The 18,236-nt window shown below is 38.6% G+C and overlaps 1 protein-coding gene across 7 annotated transcripts in view; it reads right to left on the bottom strand.

The window, feature by feature from the left end:
- Positions 1-17,691, bottom strand: part of DENND4A (DENN domain containing 4A) — a 111,838-nt gene extending 94,147 nt beyond the window's left edge. For 3 of the 7 annotated variants that reach the window (XM_018053636.1, XM_018053641.1, XM_018053637.1), the window contains exon 1: positions 17,518-17,691. The gene's annotated coding sequence lies outside the window, so the exon portion shown is untranslated. The remainder of the gene's footprint in view (positions 1-17,517) is intronic. The other 4 variants (XM_018053638.1, XM_018053642.1, XM_018053639.1 and 1 more) reach the window with 2 other exon arrangements.

Here is an 18,236-nt window from a genome sequence, read left to right as displayed (position 1 = left end):
CTTCTGTAAGCTAACTAATATCCTTCCAATAAATTCTTTTCAACCAAAGTTGATTTCTGTAGTTGGCAAACAAGAACCCCGAAATGGTAATCTTACCATATGCCAGGCTCTGTACCAGGCACTGGGAACACAAAGACAAATAATTTATGGCCCTGCCTTACAGGAGTTTGAGAAGGCAGACAGACAGACAACTACTGTAAGTGATAAGTCTATCACAGAAGTAATCACAAATAGTACACGGACACATGGTTTAGGCTTCAAGGGTCAGAAAAGAGTTATCATCTAAATTTTGAAATATGAGTAGGGTAATAGAAGAGAGACTATTCCAAACAAAAGGAGCAACAAGTAAAAGTCACATTGCCTTTTCTTTGCTCATCACTTCCTTCGAAGGATAAAAGTGACAAAAGGCGAACTGAAGAATTTGTGGAAGGGGATGAGAAAGAGTTACAATTTGTGATCTGGGTGACAGGTCACAAACTTTTGAGCTTGCTACAGGAAAATAAACTTTATACTTAAAACACATACACCCACCATTACTGCTCTCGCCACAACTATCCTTTCTCTCTTTCTCACCTGTATCAGTCACTTCTCAGAAAAGTCAACTACCTCTGAATTTGATTGGTTTTTCTTTTTTTGTTTGTTTGGTTGGTTGTCTGTGATAGGGGTGGTATAGGAGTCATGAATGAGCGGATAAAGGAATTGAAAAGAGAAGTAAAGGTGTTAACCAACTGATCAGTGTAATGAAGCAAAAAGCGTCCTGCCAACTGCTCACACTACTTTTGCTCAAAGGTAGGTACAAACACCACAGGAGAAAAACAGCTGATGTAAAACACTTTATAAAAATATTGTGTGTATGCTTTTTCCTTCAAAATTACAAAATTTCAGTACTGACATGGGTCATTCTCAGAGCTTTATCTTTTAAAATTATACTGGGCTTGTGCTATGCATTGTTTTCACTCTTTACTTTTATAAAAACTGTGATCTTCATAAGTTTTAAAAGCCCTTGCATTTCAGTCATCCACTGTATAAAGTTCTATGCTTGAACAGGAAAAACAAACACACACACACTATGTAAGTAAACTAATCAACCAACCACTCTTAAAAAATTTTGATAAAAGAGGCTGAAAGCAAATGATCAGTAAAAGCTCATTTCCACAAGTGACATTACAATACAAATTCAGAATTTGCGCATTCTAAAAATCTACCATTCTCCTTTTAAAAAAGAAGTATTTACTAACAAGTGAAGGACAGATATGAAAAAATAAGTTTTCATTTCGGCTCCATTAAACTGAATGCTGTAAAACTCACTTCAGCTATACCAAACTCCACACCACCTTTGTAAATTCAGTTCTTCCTGTCAGAATGCCCCTGTGACGGCCAGCTCCTGAGTAATATGTGAGACCTACTCCTTGAAGCCTTCCCTAATCCTGCTCCCCAGGAGAGACTGTCCTCTTACACTTCAAGACCATCCTGTACATATCTCTATTATGATTATCACATTAATACTATCATTGTTTCTTTGAGCATCTACTCTTCTCAACTAGATTAGGAATTCTTTGAGAGAAAGCAGGCAACGTTACATCTCTATCTCTGTAAGTATCTGTTTTAGCACAGTCCCTGGGAAAGGACAGGCAGTCAGTAAACGCTTGTTGAATAGAAAATGACACGATGTGTTAACAATAGTATTAATATAAGACTGATTGTGTTCAGGAAATAGCATGATTCAAACAAATTCTGTATGCAGAAACTAAAAACATCACTTCCACTGGTTCCTATTTTTAAAGGGGGAGATATTTTGATAGCTTTCACAATATGGATTGGGATGAAATAACTTTTAAGTTCTTTTCTACTACATAAAGCTTAATGAGTTGTCTCTTTTTTATTTTAAAAAAAAACCTTAATTTTATTTCACATTATTTACTGTTCCTTTTTAATCACCACATTTTAGGATATCCATGAACCTACACCCCTCTTCCCTGAGAGTTGTGTGCCCTGCATCTACTCCTCTACTATAAAAATGAGGACTGAAACGTTCTCTGAAATCTTGGTTTCATCAGCGACAGCTGATTGGACCAGACACAGACATCTGCCTCAAACTGGACTTTTTCCCAGGGTTTAGAATGGGATCACAGAACCATGAGTGAATATATGAATTTAAGAGTTAGAGGACTCGCTCAGCCATGCGCAGTGGTAAAAGACAACACGCAGAGAGAGAAAAATGAAGCAGACAAGTTGGGGGAAGCAGAAGAGATCATGCTGCCCCAGGGTGGGGAGAAAATAGCTCTCTAAGTTACTGGTGAGTTTCCAGTTTCTGGGTCCCCTCCCCCTCACAAAAGCCTGGTTGTAATATTAATAATTCTACCTTCCAAGTACTGGGAAAGCCTTAGTATCCTTGCCATGAGCACTGATTTCCTTTTCAAAGTAAATTAGTTTGAATTTGGTTTCTAATATTTACAAAGAAAAGAAATTTTATTTTAAAACCTCGAAAAAGAAAAGATCAAGTAGGAATACCAAAATGACAGTTAACCACAGAAGGAAAAAAAAAAACAACTTTGTTAAAAATGGCTGTTACACTGGTACCTTCAGTCATTTTTCAGCATAAGAAAATGAAAAATATTCACCAACCACAACAGGCTCAAACAACAACCTATAAATCCAACTTCAGCACAGTTGTCAGTATGAAGAAAATTCTATTTCAAAGTTCAGGGGAAAAAAAGATTAAATAAGAGGAAGTATCTCAGAGCTTATTAGAACAAATTATTTTATAAACAGAAATAATACCACTTACTACAATTCTGACCAAAAACGGGATGGGAATATGTCTGGTGGTGATAATAGCCAGTCCTATCTAACAAGCCTAAGTATCAGTATACTGTTTTCCCCATCCATCTATAATGCTCAGTGGCAGAAGACAGCGATCTTAAAAAATAATAAAAAAAGAAATAGAACAGTCAGTAGCACAGTCATTATATGGCATTAACATCTAGGAAAAAAACAACTAATATATTTTTCTTTGAAATTAATTAGTAAGAAGATTCCTTTAGCAACTCAGATTTTAAATAAGAAAATGAGTTTGTTTAGAAACAATTTTCAAAGGGATAATGAAGGAGTGAGAAGACATATGTATACCTGTTACTGATTCATGTTGATGTATGGCAGAAGCCAACACAATATTGTAAAGCAATTATCCTCCAATTTAAAAAAGAGGAAACAAAAAAGAGTGAACACTGGCAACTTCTACTGTTCAAAACAAATATTTATAAGAAAAACTGACTAGTTTCACATAGTTAAGATTTAGCAAGATGGGGAAAATCTACAAACATAATAGAAAGTTCAGAGATAAAAAGAAACCGAAACAACCAGTACTTCTATCAAATTTGTCAAGATTACATAGACAGTTCTGGGTATTGAGAAAAAAAATGAGATGTTAGAGTAGAAGAAAAAGCTTATGAAAAATTAAACAGTGACTGCCATAAAAAAGATTTTAAGTAAACAAGTCCCAATTGTTTACAATAATGAAAGCAGGCAGAGGTATCGATCATTTTTAATGACTTATACTGCTTCCAGACTGTACTTACTGAAATTACATTTGATTATGATTGTCCAATATTCTGAGAATTTAAGTCTAGAAATGAAGAAATACTCTGCAGGTTTGACTCTGAAGTGGGAATTTTTCCAATTTCCCCATTCTGCCCTGTTGTTCAATCTTTCTCTGCAACATACTTCAGTTTAACTCCCAAATTATAAAAAGCACAATATCAGCAGAGCTACCACTCTCACACCTTAATCCATAATAGGAAAGGCTGGATAATGCTACAGAACAGACTATATGAAGATTAAGTGTAAAATAAGGGCATTCCTAGAGTTTAGTATTATTAGTAAGTTTAAAAAAAAGTGTGCTGGAATTTAAATAACTAATGAAATAGAACAATGAAGAAATGCTAATTATTATTAATGCCAATTTAAAATCTGTGACAGAACCCCAAATGCCAGCGCTACTAGAAAGACTAATAGTCAGTTTGCCAAAACATTCTCGAAAGCTAGGAATTTATCTTTCATTTTAAAAACCAGGATTACATGGTTTGTTCATTCATTTAATAATTCTAGGATGGGGGGAGACTTGAATACATAAATTAAAACATTTGAAGAGCAGCAATGACTATAACAGATTACTTAGTGAACACTAAACAAGTGCTTTTTCATAAGAGGAGAGTGAAAAAGTTGGCTTAAAGCTCAACATTCAGAAAACAAAGATCATGGCATCTGGTCCCATCACTTAATGGGGAATAGATGGGGAAACAGTGGAAACAGTGTCAGACTTTATTGTTTTGGGCTCCAAAATCACTACAGATGGTGACTGCAGCCATGAAATTAAAAGATGGTTACTCCTTGGAAGAAAAGTTATGACCAACCTAGATAACATATTCAAAAGCAGAGACATTACTTTGCAACAAAGGTCCATCTAGTCAAGCCTATGGTTTTTCTAGTGGTTATGTATGGATGTGAGAGTTGGACTGTGAAGAAAGCTGAGCGCCGAAGAATTGATGCTTTTGAACTGTGGTGCTGGAGAAGACTCTTGAGAGTCCCTTAGACTGCAAGGAGATCCAACCAGTCCATTCTAAAGGAGACCAGTCCTGGGATTTCTTTGGAGGGAATGATGCTAAAGCTGAAACTCCAGTACTTTGGCCACCTCATGTGAAGAGTTGACTCATTGGAAAAGACTCTGATGCTGGGAGGGATTGGGGGCAGGAGGAGAAGGGGACGACAGAGGATGAGATGGCTGGATGGCGTCACTGACTCGATGGACATGAGTCTGAGTGAACTCCGGGAGTTGGTGATGGACAGGGAGGCCTGGCGTGCTGCGATTCATGGGGTCGCAAAGAGTCGGATATGACTGAGCGACTGAACTGAACTGAAACAAGTGCCAGGCACTGTTCTAAATGCTTTACCTGCAGTAGCAAATTAAAGTTTCACAACAATCTTATGAAGAATTACCCCCATTTTACAAAAGGAAAGAAACTGAGGTACAGACACATAATAGGTAGTCAAATAGCAAAGCCAGGTTTCAATCTGGAACAGTTTGGGTCTAGATCAACTACTTTATTCATTCATCAAATTCTTAACTGAGTGTCTTCTCTGTGCCAGAAGCTGTCATATTTGCTTGAGATGTAACACAATTACTAACAGATTATTTCAGAAGGAACTTGATAATCCAGACAAGAGGATGGGCCTGACAACCCACAGAATGGGAGAAAATATCTGCAAACAAAGCAACCGACAAAGTATTAATCTCCAAAATACACAAGCAGCTCATCCAGCTCTGTGTAAAAAAAAAAAAAAAAAAAAAAAAAGGTCAGAAGATCTAGATAGACATTTCTCCAAAAACAACATTCAGATGGCCAAAAAGCACATGAAAAAAATGCTCTACATACCTAATTATCAGAGAAATGCAAATCAAAACTACAATGAAGTATCACCTCACATCAGTCAGAATGGTCATCGTCAAAAAGTTTACAAACAATAAATGCTGGAGAGGGTGTAGTGAAAAGGGAGCCCTCCTATACTGTTGGGACTATAGGTTTGTCCAGCCACTACTGAGAATGGTATGGAGATTCCCTAAGAAACTAAAAATAGAACTACCGTATGATCCAGTAATCCCGCTCCTGAGCATACACCTGGAGGAAAGTTTAATTTGAAAAGATACATAGCTCAAAGTTCACAGCAACACTATTTACTATGGCCAAGACATGCAAGTAACCTAAATGTCCATCAGCAGATGAATGGATAAAGAAGATGTGATACCTACACAACAATAGAATATTACTCAGCCATAAAAAACAATGAAATAATGCCACTGCAGCAACACGGATGGACCTTGAGATTAGTGTATTAAGTGAAGTCAGAGAAAGAAATATCATACAATATTGCTTATACGTGGACTCAGGAACGATAAAAATAAACTTATTTGCAAAACAAAATCACAGATATAGAAAACAGACTTGTGGTTACCAGGAAGGGGAAAGGGATAAATCCGGAGATTGGGAGTGGCATACACATACTACTATAAACAAAATAGATAACTGACAAGGACCTACTGTATACATAGGGAACTCGACTCAATAATAGACCTATACAGGAAAAGAATCTTAAAAAGAGTGGCTATAAGTGATTTACTTTGCTCTACAGCAGAAACAAACACAAAATTGTAAATCAACTATATATCAATAAAATTTTTTTTTAAAATAGAGCATGGGTCTGACAAGGCTTTCCAGAAGTAAAGTCTACACTGAGTTTTAAAAGATTCAGAGGAGTTAGAGAGGGAAAAAGAAAAGGGAAGAAAATGAAGTCATTCCAAGCGGGACTAATAAGCAACGGTAAACAATTCAGAAATAGCATGTACATTCAAGGAATCTTCAAAAAGTAGTTTTATACAGCTGAGTGGAAAATGGAAAGCAGAAATTTAAAGAGTTAAGATTAGAGCTGCTGCTGCTGCTAAGTCGCTTTAGTCATGTCCGACTCTGGGAAACCCCATAGACAGCAGAACACCACGCTCCCCCATCCCTGGGATTCTCCAGGCAAGAACACTGGAGCGAGTTGCCATTTCCTTCTCCAATGCTGGAAAGTGAAAAGTGAAAATGAAGTCGCTCAGTTGTGTCCAACTCTTAGCAACCCCATGGACTGCAGCCTATCAGGCTCCTCCATCCACGAGATTTTCCAGGCAAGAGTACTGAAGTGGGTTGCCATTGCCTTCTCCGGTAAGATTAGAGAAGCAGTCTCAAATCATGATGAGGCTTGATGATCTGCTAAAGAGTTCAACCTTTATTCAGTTGACAACAGGATGTTGAACAAGAATTTTCTAACTGTGTTTTAGATCTACTAGTCTGGCAATTCTGACGTGAATTTCACGGAGATAAAACCAAAGACAGGAAAACCAGTGAGAAGGTAAGGAAGCAGTTCCTAATAAGGCAGGGGTTAAGACAGGAATACTAGGGCAATGATTGACTGAAAAAATATTTAGGTGGTAAAATCAGCAGAATGCACAGCACATGAATGGATGCAAGGAGAGAAAGGAGGAAACGTGAAAGACTCCCATTTCTTGGATGATGAAGTCAATAGTCAAGATGTTTCTGAAAAACAATAGATCAAAGAAAAACTTTCAACAGGTAAATAAGTACAGTTTGGACAAATGGAGTTTGAAGTAAAGATACATAAGCAGTTAGATAAGAATCTCTGATGCTTTGGAACAATATGAATATTGGAAAAATAGCTTGGTGGGTAACTGAAACTACAGGGATAACTGTGACTGGCTTACTGTAAAGGCTAAGAGCAGCTGACTAACCCTGGGACCACCACTTCTTTTAGGACAGGCAGAGGAAGGCAAACCCTCAAAGGGAATGATCAACACACTGAGCTCCTCCAGGATTAACAGAAGAGGGCAGCATTAACAGAAGTGGCAGTCAAGGGGCTGAGCTTCTAAGAAAGTGACCAACAGCATTGCTCTCCTTGGCTACCTTAGCAAGAGCAAGTTTAGCGATCTAAGAATTAGAAACTAGACTGCAGTGAGATAAAGAGTAGAGTACAGAAGAGATGTAATTTGAACCAATGCAGATTGTTATCAATTTTCTAATCTATAAATTTGAGGCAGTGGGTTATTTTGAGCACTAAATGACTTACTACATGGAACCTCACCTATAAGTAATACCACAGGTCCTCAAACTCACTACACATAGCCATACTTGGCGCCTTTCTGTTTGTATTTCAAACTCCTTTATATGGCAAGGCTTTGCACTTGATGTTTTCCCCTAAGAATCATGCTTTCCTCAGCTCTTCACATTAAGCTCTTTCTCATCTGTCAAATATCATCTACTAAGAGAGGGCCTCTCTAAGAAGTACCCTAAGGACCCTCTCAATCATTCTCTCACATCATCATGTTTTACTTCTTTTGTAACTCTAATGATACTTTCAACTTTTCTTGTTTATTTAGAGGTAATACAGCAAAGTGATTAAGTGTAGGCTCCACAAGCAGACTGGCTGCATACAAACTGCAGCTCTGCCATTTACTAGCTATGTGACCCTGGAAAGAAAGTGAAAGAAGAAACTGAAGTTGCTCAGTCATGTCCGACTCTTTGCAACCCCATGGACTGTAGCCTACCAGGCTTCTCTGTTCATGGGATTTTCCAGGCAATAGTCCTGGAGTGGGTTGCCATTTCCTTCTCCAGGGGATCTTCCCAACCGAGGGATCGAACCCAGGTCTCCCACATTGCAGACAGACGCTTTACCATCTGAGCCATCAGGGAAGTCATGTGACCCTGGACAAGTTGCTAAATCTCTCTGTCCTAATCTCCTCAGCTTTTAAAGGAGCAAAATAATAAAGTACTTACCTCACAGACTTCTTGAGGGAATTAAATGAGCTAATCCATGTAAAAATTATTATAAGAATATAAGTAAGTTCTGAGCACTCATATTATATTTATTTACTTGCAAGGATCTTAATGCTCCACTGAACTGCATTTTTCAAAATGTACTATTAAAGATATTTGAAGTTGTAATAACTCTGAGCCCAAATCATAAATACATCAACCAATAACCAAATGAAGGAGTACTGTTCTGACTAAGCCTCAGGAAGTGTTACTTTCATAAAAGAGAATTTTTCTGGCCACAAAAGTCAGAGAGGGAAAAAAAAAGAGTTAAGGCTCTTTAATAAGTAAGGGAAATTTTTGATAAGTTATATATAGAATTACTATGTAATTTAAATCAGCCTATAAAAAGCAAAACTAAAATATGAAGAACAGAGAAAAGAAGGTCTTGAAAAGTTCTGACCTAAGTAACTTTGAAAACAGTGTTTTGACTAGGAACTTTCAAAGACAAAAGGATTTAAGGGAAAAAAAAGATAAAACTTCTCTAGTTGGTAAAGTCATTTCTCACTGGGATATGATTAGCAATTATGAAACTATACATGTATAATGAGACTGAACAAACAAGTAAGTGGGCAGCGGATGGTGAGAACCAAGTTCTTCATTTCTGGAGAATAAGGTCACAAATAAGCAAGGGAGTTAAGGCTAGGATGAACCATGTGTTACTGAAGTAGAGTCAAAAAGATATTAGTATGAACTTATGATTAGCTTCATATAGATACAGATGTTCATATATAAAAAAGTTATATAATTGTATACATGGGTTAGTATACATACATATATCTCCTAGGTCTGTACACTGAGGTCTAAAAGCAATGATATCCCAACAGCAATGGGCATACCCAGTGCCCAAATCTTGGTTTCTAATACCCTTCTCTAATGAAAGTAACCAAGGATCCTTAAATAAATGATTGATTATAGGGCTGGGGCAGGGAATATAAAAGATTAACCTGGAGAATTTTGTAGTGCCAGAAAGTAGGAAAGGGCTCAAAACCCAACAACAATGGTTTCTGTCCTGCTGGTTACAAGAACCAACCAGAAAGAGGTGGAATAACTTGCGCAACAGAATACAGTATAGGAGTAAAACTCAAATTTAGAAATGAATATCCATGAGTCCACACTGATATAAATGATAAAATTTAAAAATGGGGGAGAAAAGGAACATCTCCTTTAAAGAAGAATTCCAAATAATTTTGTAGATACTCACCCCTGGAGGAGCTGCAGCTTAACTTCCCACCTTAACTTTCCCATTGAGTATGGTCTGCTCTTAGTTACTGGTTCCTAAAAAGTAGCATATGGAAAAACTTTACAGTAGAGAAACCTGGCAAGCAGTACCTCAGCCAGGTGAACAAGGTTAAAAATATCAGTGATAAGTCATACTGATCTAGGTACCCTTGATATGACCTGAGAATGGCATTTTATCTCTGCAGTCATCCTCCCACAAACCCATAACTCTAGTCTGAGAAGAACATCAGACAAACCCAAATTGAGAGACATTCTACAAAACACTTGACCCACACTCCTCACAACCGGCAAGGTCATCAAAAGCAAGGAAAATCTGAGCAGCTGTCATAGCCCAGAGGAGCCAAAGGAAACATAATGACTAAATGTAGTGCGGGATCTGGATGGGATTCTGGAACTGAAAAAGGAACTAATAAACTATGGACTTTAGCAATGTTCCACTGTTGGTTCCTTAACTATGACAAGTGTAACACAGAAATGTCGGATGTTAGCAACACGGGAAACTGGGCGTGGGGAATGTGGTAACTCCCTGAAACTTCTCTGTAAATGTAAAATTACCCAACTGATAAAGTTAAAGTTTACTGAAATTAACTGATAATAATAGCAGGGAAGTTATTGCCTTAACCAGACTGATTTTGGTCCTTTAAGTTATGTATAAGTGGGTTGGACAAAATTAGAAATACAGTTGGTACTATGTAAAGCAATCTCAACGTCGATGAACAGTGTGTAATATAGTATAGGAAAGTGCCTAAAGTCATTTCATATGTGCATGTTTTTATTCCTTAGTTGATAAAGTACTTTAGGAGCAGAAAACTCTCCTCTAAGTAAGAAGCCACTCAAACTTTAGAATAAAAATTGTGGTACTAATTACTACTAATAGAAATTCCACCTGGCTTTTGAAGTCCATGAAGTTTAAATAGTTCTACTCAAAATATATTCACTTGTACATTACTGAGACATTTCCTCATAGTCTCAGAAGGAGAGGAATATAACCATACGTATTTTAAGAAAGCACATTGGGAAGTTCACTGATAACAGTATATTATTACCAGTATACATAACAGTATGGTACCAGTATGTACCAGTATACCATTAACAGTATACCATACAGATAGTATGGTACTGGCACAAAGACAGACATATAGATCAATGGAACAAAATAGAAAGCCCAGAGATAAATCCACACACCTATGGACACCTTATCTTTGACAAAGTAGGAAAGAATATACAATGGAGTAAAGACAATCTCTTTAACAAGTGGTGCTGGGAAAACTGGTCAACCACTTGTAAAAGAATGAAACTAGATCACTTTCTAACACCGCACACAAAAATAAACTCAAAATGGATTAAAGATCTAAATGTAAGACCAGAAACTATAAAACTCCTAGAAGAGAACATAGGCAAAACACTCTCCAACATAAACCACAGCAGGATCCTCTATGATCCACCTCCCAGAATTCTGGAAATAAAAGCAAAAATAAACAAATGGGATCTAATTAAAATTAAAAGCTTCTGCACAACAAAGGAAAATATAAGCAAGGTGAAAAGATAGCCTTCTGAATGGGAGAAAATAATAGCAAATGAAACAACTGACAAACAACTAATCTCAAAAATATACAAGCAACTTATGCAGCTCAATTCCAGAAAAATAAATGACCCAATCAAAAAATGGGCCAAAGAACTAAATAGACATTTCTCCAAAGAAGACATACGGATGGCTAACAAACACATGAAAATATGCTCAACATCACTCTACCAGGGCAGTTGATGCTCAACATCAACTACCAGGGCAGTTTTAAACAGCTTAAATATAAAATTAAAAAGCACCTCATTTAAATTTTACAACCTTATGAGGTAAATATTTCTATTATCTAGATTTGATAGATGGGGACAATCACTCATTATTAGAGAAATGCAAATCAAAACCACAATGAGGTACCATTTCACACCAGTCAGAATGGCTGCGATCCAAAAATCTGCAAGCAATAAATGCTGGAGAGGGTGTGGAGAAAAGGGAACCCTCCTACACTCTTGGTGGGAATGCAAACTAGTACAGCCACTTTGGAGAACAGTGTGGAGAGTCCTCAAAAAATTGCAAATAGAACTGCCTTATGACCCAGCAATCCCACTGGGCATACACACCAAGGAAACCAGAATTGAAAGAGACACATGTACCCCAATGTTCATCACAGCACTGTTTATAATAGCCAGGACATGGAAACAACCTAGATGTCCATCAGCAGATGAATGGATAAGAAAGCTGTGGTACATATACACAATGGAGTATTACTCAGCCGTTAAAAAGAATACATCTGAATCAGTTCTGATGAGATGGATGAAACTGGAGCCGAATATACAGAGTGAAGTAGCCAGAAAGAAAAACACCAATACAGTATACTAACACATATATATGGAATTTAGAAAGATGGCAATGATGACCCTGTATGCAAGATAGCAAAAAAGACACAGATGTGTATAGCGGACTTTTGGACTCAGAGAGGGAGAGGATGGGATGATTTGGGAGAATGGCATTGAAACACGTATACTATCATGTAAGAATCGAATCGCCAGTCTATGTCCGATGCAGGATACAGCATGCTTGGGGCTGGTGCACGGGGATGACCCAGAGAGATGTTATGGGGAGGGAGGTGGGAGGGGGGTTCATGATTGGGAACACATGTACACCTGTGGTGGATTCATGTCAATGTATGGCAAAACCAATACAGTATTGTAAAGTAAAATAGAGTAAAAATAAAAATTAAAAAACTAAATAAATAAAATTCAAAATTCACAACTTGGGTTCATAATGGGCACTGTTCGAGAGATTTGGAAACTCTAAAAATAAAAATTTAAAAAAACACTTCACTAACGTTTGTAACTATCTTGAATATATTAAAAAGAACTCTTACGAAGCAGTAACAAAAAGTCCAGTAGAAAATGTGTGAAGGATAGATATAGGCAAATCACTGAAGAGATAACCAAAAATACCCAACTATAAGAAAAGATGAAATAAAAACAGAACACAAATGAAATGCCATGTCTCACTAATCAGATTGGAAAAATCCAAGAGTCTGACAACACCAACTATTGGTAAGGATATGGACAAATAGAAACTGTCAGTATTCTAGAAACACTGGGGAAAGAGGAAAAATGTATATTCTAAGACCAGGCAATTTGACAATCAGGTACATGACCTGGAGAAACTCTGGTATGTTGCTTGAAGAGATACAAGGATTTCATGAGGCACTATTAATAATAGATAAAAAATGAAAACACTCTAAATGTTTATCAATAGAAGAAATGACCAACTCCAATACATTTATTCAATGGAACACTACAAACCAGTCAAAAATAAATGAACTAGACCTATAGTGCCAACAGGAATTGAGGGGAAAAAAAGTAAAGAAAGCAAGTTTCAAAGTGTATATACCATGACACAATTGTATTAATAGCTGGCTAAATTTACCAGGGCAGTTTTAAACAGCTTAAATATAAAATTAAAAAGCACCTCATTTAAATTTTACAACCTTATGAGGTAAATATTTCTATTATCTAGATTTGATAGATGGGGACACTGAGGCATGCAGAAATTTTTAAACTTGCCTTACTTAGGCCACAAAACTATTAAGTCGCAGAGTCAAGATTCAAGCCTAGGAAGTTACGGCTCCAAAGTCCACAGTCTTCAAAAGCATCAAAAGCAATGTCACGCACTACACACACACACACACACATATACAGTTTATTGAAAGGTAAACTGGAAGGATATGCATCAAATTCATCACAGCAACTGCCTCTGGGAGGGGAGATAAGGAGAGAAAGAGGATGAAATTGGGGAGAAAAGAAGACTTTTCATCAGCAATGTTCAGGTAAAGTATAAAGTTCTACATTGAAATTTTAGAATTTAGTGTGTTCTTTACACACAGTTCTTTTAAATTAAATGTATATCTCAAGCAAAAATGAAAGAGATGTCAAATTTTCTATGGTGAGTATGTATGTTCACTACTTTGGGGAATTTTCTGTATTTTTTTAACTTTTCAAAATCAAAATGTCTCCCCTATAAAACAGTGTTTTAACAAAAATAAATGTAACAAATTTCCAATCCCCATATTTCAGCTTTTATGTGGAAATGCCAACAGCTAAACTGGGAGTTTATGTATATATATACACTTTAACATACATATAGAAAATGCATTTTTATATGGCTCAAAAGAGACAAACTAAACATACCAGAAACAGTATTTCTTACATTTTGATGACTCACTATTCTCAATGAAAATGAAGCACATATAGCACTAGCAGGAAAATTCCCTTAATATCTTTCTATCTCTTTTTTTCTGCTGCTTTCTACTTGTCTGTGGTTTTGAAAAGAAGGAAGCAAAAAGAAAGTCCCAAGAAATTGTCACATACTTTAACAAATAACAGCAGCCATGATAAACATATGTGGAGTCCTTCTAAACTTAAGATTTCCCAACACACAATCAAGTAACATTCCAAAAACTTACTTGTAAATTGGCTGTCTGGAACTCAGAACATATTTTCCCACAGAGAAAGTTAAAAGAGGATGTAATTACCAGGAAAAAAGATACTGCCTGAGGTGCCAGGCAGTGAGACAGAAAAAGCAGAGCACGCTATATGCACCGATGAACCAGAAAGAAAAGAAAGGGTTTTCTCTACCAGTGTTTGAGGTCACAAACCATGTGCCATTCATTCACCTTGGTATTCTCAGTGACTACCGAAGTACCTGGTACCTCATAAACATTCAAAAACCCGCTGCCTACTGACTGATGAGGTAATGAAGACAAGACTTGAGTCAAACTGTTCATCAGTTGGTGGCACTGGCAACATAGAATAGTGAGGGTTAAGACACAAATAGAAAAAATGTTGGAGAGTAACAGTGTGCAGTAATAGGAGCATCCATATATGGAAAACTGTTATCAGGCTGGTGCTGGTAGCTAAGAGAATGCCTTCACCTGTATTACTAGCTGTTTCTATTATTGTGTGTATTGCATAAACACCATATTTTCAGTTAGTTTGCTAACAATGAGGCATAAAGTAGTCTCTATTGGGGCAGTGGTTATGTGGGATTTTCAGGATTTTCTATGACTCTTGAAAATATATTAGTTTCATTTTAGTGATTATTAGAGAAATACTATTCAGAAGAGAGAAGAAAATGCTAACACTGAAATAGAAATTACCTGAAATCCTATCATCCAGAAATAATGTCTTTTAATATTGTATGCATTTCCTGAAAATCACTTTGCCATATATATGATATATAAAAAATAGTAACATAGTAATTTCTTTTATTCCTATTTTTCTCTCAAGATTATATTGTGCTTTCTCATGTTAGTAAAGTTTTAAAAAAAAATACGACTTTTAATAATTGCATTTACCGCAACTGAACTGAACTGCCATTAATTTTACCAATCCTCTAGTATATGGCATTTTAACTTACAGATTTTTCACTATTATAGTAACATACTATATAAATTAATCCCTTCTTATATATAAAGCTCTATATTGCTATTTTAGAATTCAAAGTGGTAATTATGACACACAGTAATAAAGCATGGAGTACCTGACTTGCCCCCACAATTTCTACTGAGCAATAATCAATGGGACGCTGAACAAACAAGAAAGAAAGAAATTTTTATTGACTTTTCTTCATTTTCTTCTTCCACATTTGATAGGAACAAGGAAAAATTCCCACAAAATAATTCTCTGATATCAGAGAGGACAAGAACAGTAAGTTAATTTCTCTGCTACAGCCACTTCTTTTTCCGCTTAGAATAATGAACCATCAATTTAAATAGGAATAAATAAGATATAATATTTATATCAAACATCTCTGCATTGGTGCTTAAATCTAAGCACATAAATAGTAAGTATGATTCGAAAAGTTCTGCAAACAAAAGATAACATTAACTAGTTTTATCACTCAATGAAAAAATAGCTTTCTTTTACAATTCTTCCATATTTTTATTATTTTTTGAATGAATTAGAAAATGTCATGCACTCTATCTCTTCCTTCTCACAGCCTCCCAATTACTCCAAATTTTATTCGAGTTGCCATAAATAGGTCAACAGCTCCATGAGCTTAAGAATCAATAACTATTTAAGCCAGTGGTAACTCATGTGGAAAAGTTCAGAACAAATCAGCATCAGCTTCTTGGCTCTCTTGCACAAACATAAAATTTATACTGCTTAACCAATTTTCAAAAGTGTAACTTTGTGTACATAAATTTAAAACTGAGGGCAAATTTTACTTATTATTTATTCCCAGTACGGGGCTACTGTCAAGAGCAATTAACTTTCCTAATAAATACATTCTTATAAAATTCCACAATGAAGTTAAGTCTATGCTTAATCATTCAGAAAAAGAAAATTATGTAACATACAGTAGTGTAATGATGACGATGATAATATACGCTATTCTGGACACCTACTGAGAAGCTGCAGTTCAAAAAGAGAAAATGTGAAAATGAGGTAAAAGCTACCCAAAATGTTTAATTCTGGCCAAAACAAAACAAAGTTCCCATAAAAGAGGCCTAATAATTCTTTGTTTCATTACAAGTTCAAAAGGGGTGCAAATATCTCAGAAATCTTGTATACTTAGATTTTCAAAAGCTGAAATCTTAGTATCTAAACATAAAACTGTATAACTTGCCCAAGAGTCCTTATTTACTACCCAATCTTAGGTCCCCCGGAGACTACTTTTTACAATAATCTCAAACGCACTACAACAGATTAATGTAACCTGGGCTACGCTGTTCACAGGTGTCTCTGCCTCTTTCCCCCACCAGGAGAGAAGAGGTAGACTAGGGCAAGCAGAAAATAGAAAGGGACTATATACACCAAACAACAGCCTGTAATCTTGTAAAATTAATTCTTTTAAACTTGGACTATTATTGTCATTGTCGGATATTTGAAAGAATAACATATTCACGGAGTAGTACAATTCCTGCCCTTACGGGTCTCTAGCTAGCTGACACGCGTTTTCTTCCCAGATAAATACATGCCTGTTGACTGATGCTTATCCTACTGTTGCAAACAAGAAATAACTGTCCTATGAGACAAAAACCCTTCTCTACGGCTCCAGGCGTAACCATACGTTTGAATTAAAAACACACTGGAACAATAACAAAAATCTTTCAGTACATCTATCATTTAAAAGCATGATACTGAAAAGTCTTTGCTGCGACCCAGTTTTAGGTCACAAGCTTTTTTTCCCCCTCCTCCCCCTAGAAAGCGGTAAACTTCAAAGGGAATGGTGGCGACCAGGAATTGTTTATCACCTCCCCGACCCACCCCCCCCTCCAAAAAAAAGGGACTGGGGAAAAACCCCAAACTGGCCAACTTGGACCTTGAGCAGGCTCACGTTGGCCGAGGTAGGCTAGACAGACCCCCGCGAGGAAAACCGGGCCTCTGGGGGCCCGCCAGGCTCCAGCTGCCGCTTGTTTAAAACGTGGAGCAGGTGGGATTCCGTGAGGCCACCTCCGTCTTACGTAACGAGCTTGTCAAAATCCCAGCTCCAGGACCTCCCCTCTCACCGCCCCCGCCCCCACCCCCCAACAAGCGCCCCAGGCCAGCCCGGAATAGAAAATCCCGAACGAAAACAGAGGAGACCCCCAGCTGCCGACGCAGCGGCGCGGGAGCTGCTCTCAGCACCACCGCGCCGCCCGGAGCCGACCCAGGCAGCGAAGGACAGCCAGGCTCCGAGGAGCCCCCGAGCGGAGGTCGCGGCCATCCACGCCACATCTCCGAGCCCAGCCGGCCCCGCTCCCGAGCCCACGCTGTCACCGCTCCGGGCAGTGACAGCTCCACATGCCACCGCTGTCCGCGCCGCCGCCCCCGCACTCACCTCACCGCTGGCTCCCGCTCGAGAAGCGGGTAGAGCTTGGAGAGCGGTGCGGCGTCCACTCAGCGGTGGCGGGACACGAGGGGCTGAATGCCGCGGCGCTCGGAACCCGCTTAGCTCATCCCCAGCGGCGCTCCGCCCTGCGCGGCACCCCCGCCCGCCCAGGCCTGCCGTCTCAGTCAGACGGGACTCCCCCTCCCCTCGCGGCCGCCGCTGCCTCCGCCTCCTGCTCTGGCTCCAGCCGCCGCGGCAGCCGCCGCTGCGACCGGCGCCATCTTGACAGTGACGGAGGGGACGGAGGCGGGCATCGCGGCCTGCTAGCACCAATAGCGGACCAGGCCCTGGCTCGAGGGGGCGGCACAGGGACGCGTTGAGGGTCGCGGGGTCCTAGCGCCGGATACGCGACAGGCGTAGAAGGTGGGCGGAGCTGAGCAGTGTTCTCTCGTGACGCGCAGTGGAGTTGGGGAAGTGCGCTCTGGTTCCCCTTCGGGTGGAACCGAGGCGAGCGTGGGCGACACACACCTTCCCTTCCCCTTTCACCACAGCGAGGGTCAGGCCCCGTCATGGGCCAACTGACCTATTTCCTCCTTCCTCCCCAACAGTCTCAGGAGTCCAGACGTTGGCTAGCCGGAGCTCGCGGCGTCTGCCTGAGCGGCCGCTCCGCTACAAAGGGCACTCAGATTCCCCAGGAAACCCCCTCAGGGGTTAGCAACCACCTCCTA

The sequence above is a fragment of the Capra hircus genome, chromosome 10 (genome assembly GCF_001704415.2).
Source record: "Capra hircus breed San Clemente chromosome 10, ASM170441v1, whole genome shotgun sequence".
Classification (NCBI taxonomy): Eukaryota; Metazoa; Chordata; class Mammalia; order Artiodactyla; family Bovidae; genus Capra; species Capra hircus.
The sequence above is the reverse complement of the archived record's forward strand: the minus strand, read 5'-3'. Positions and strand labels throughout refer to the sequence as shown.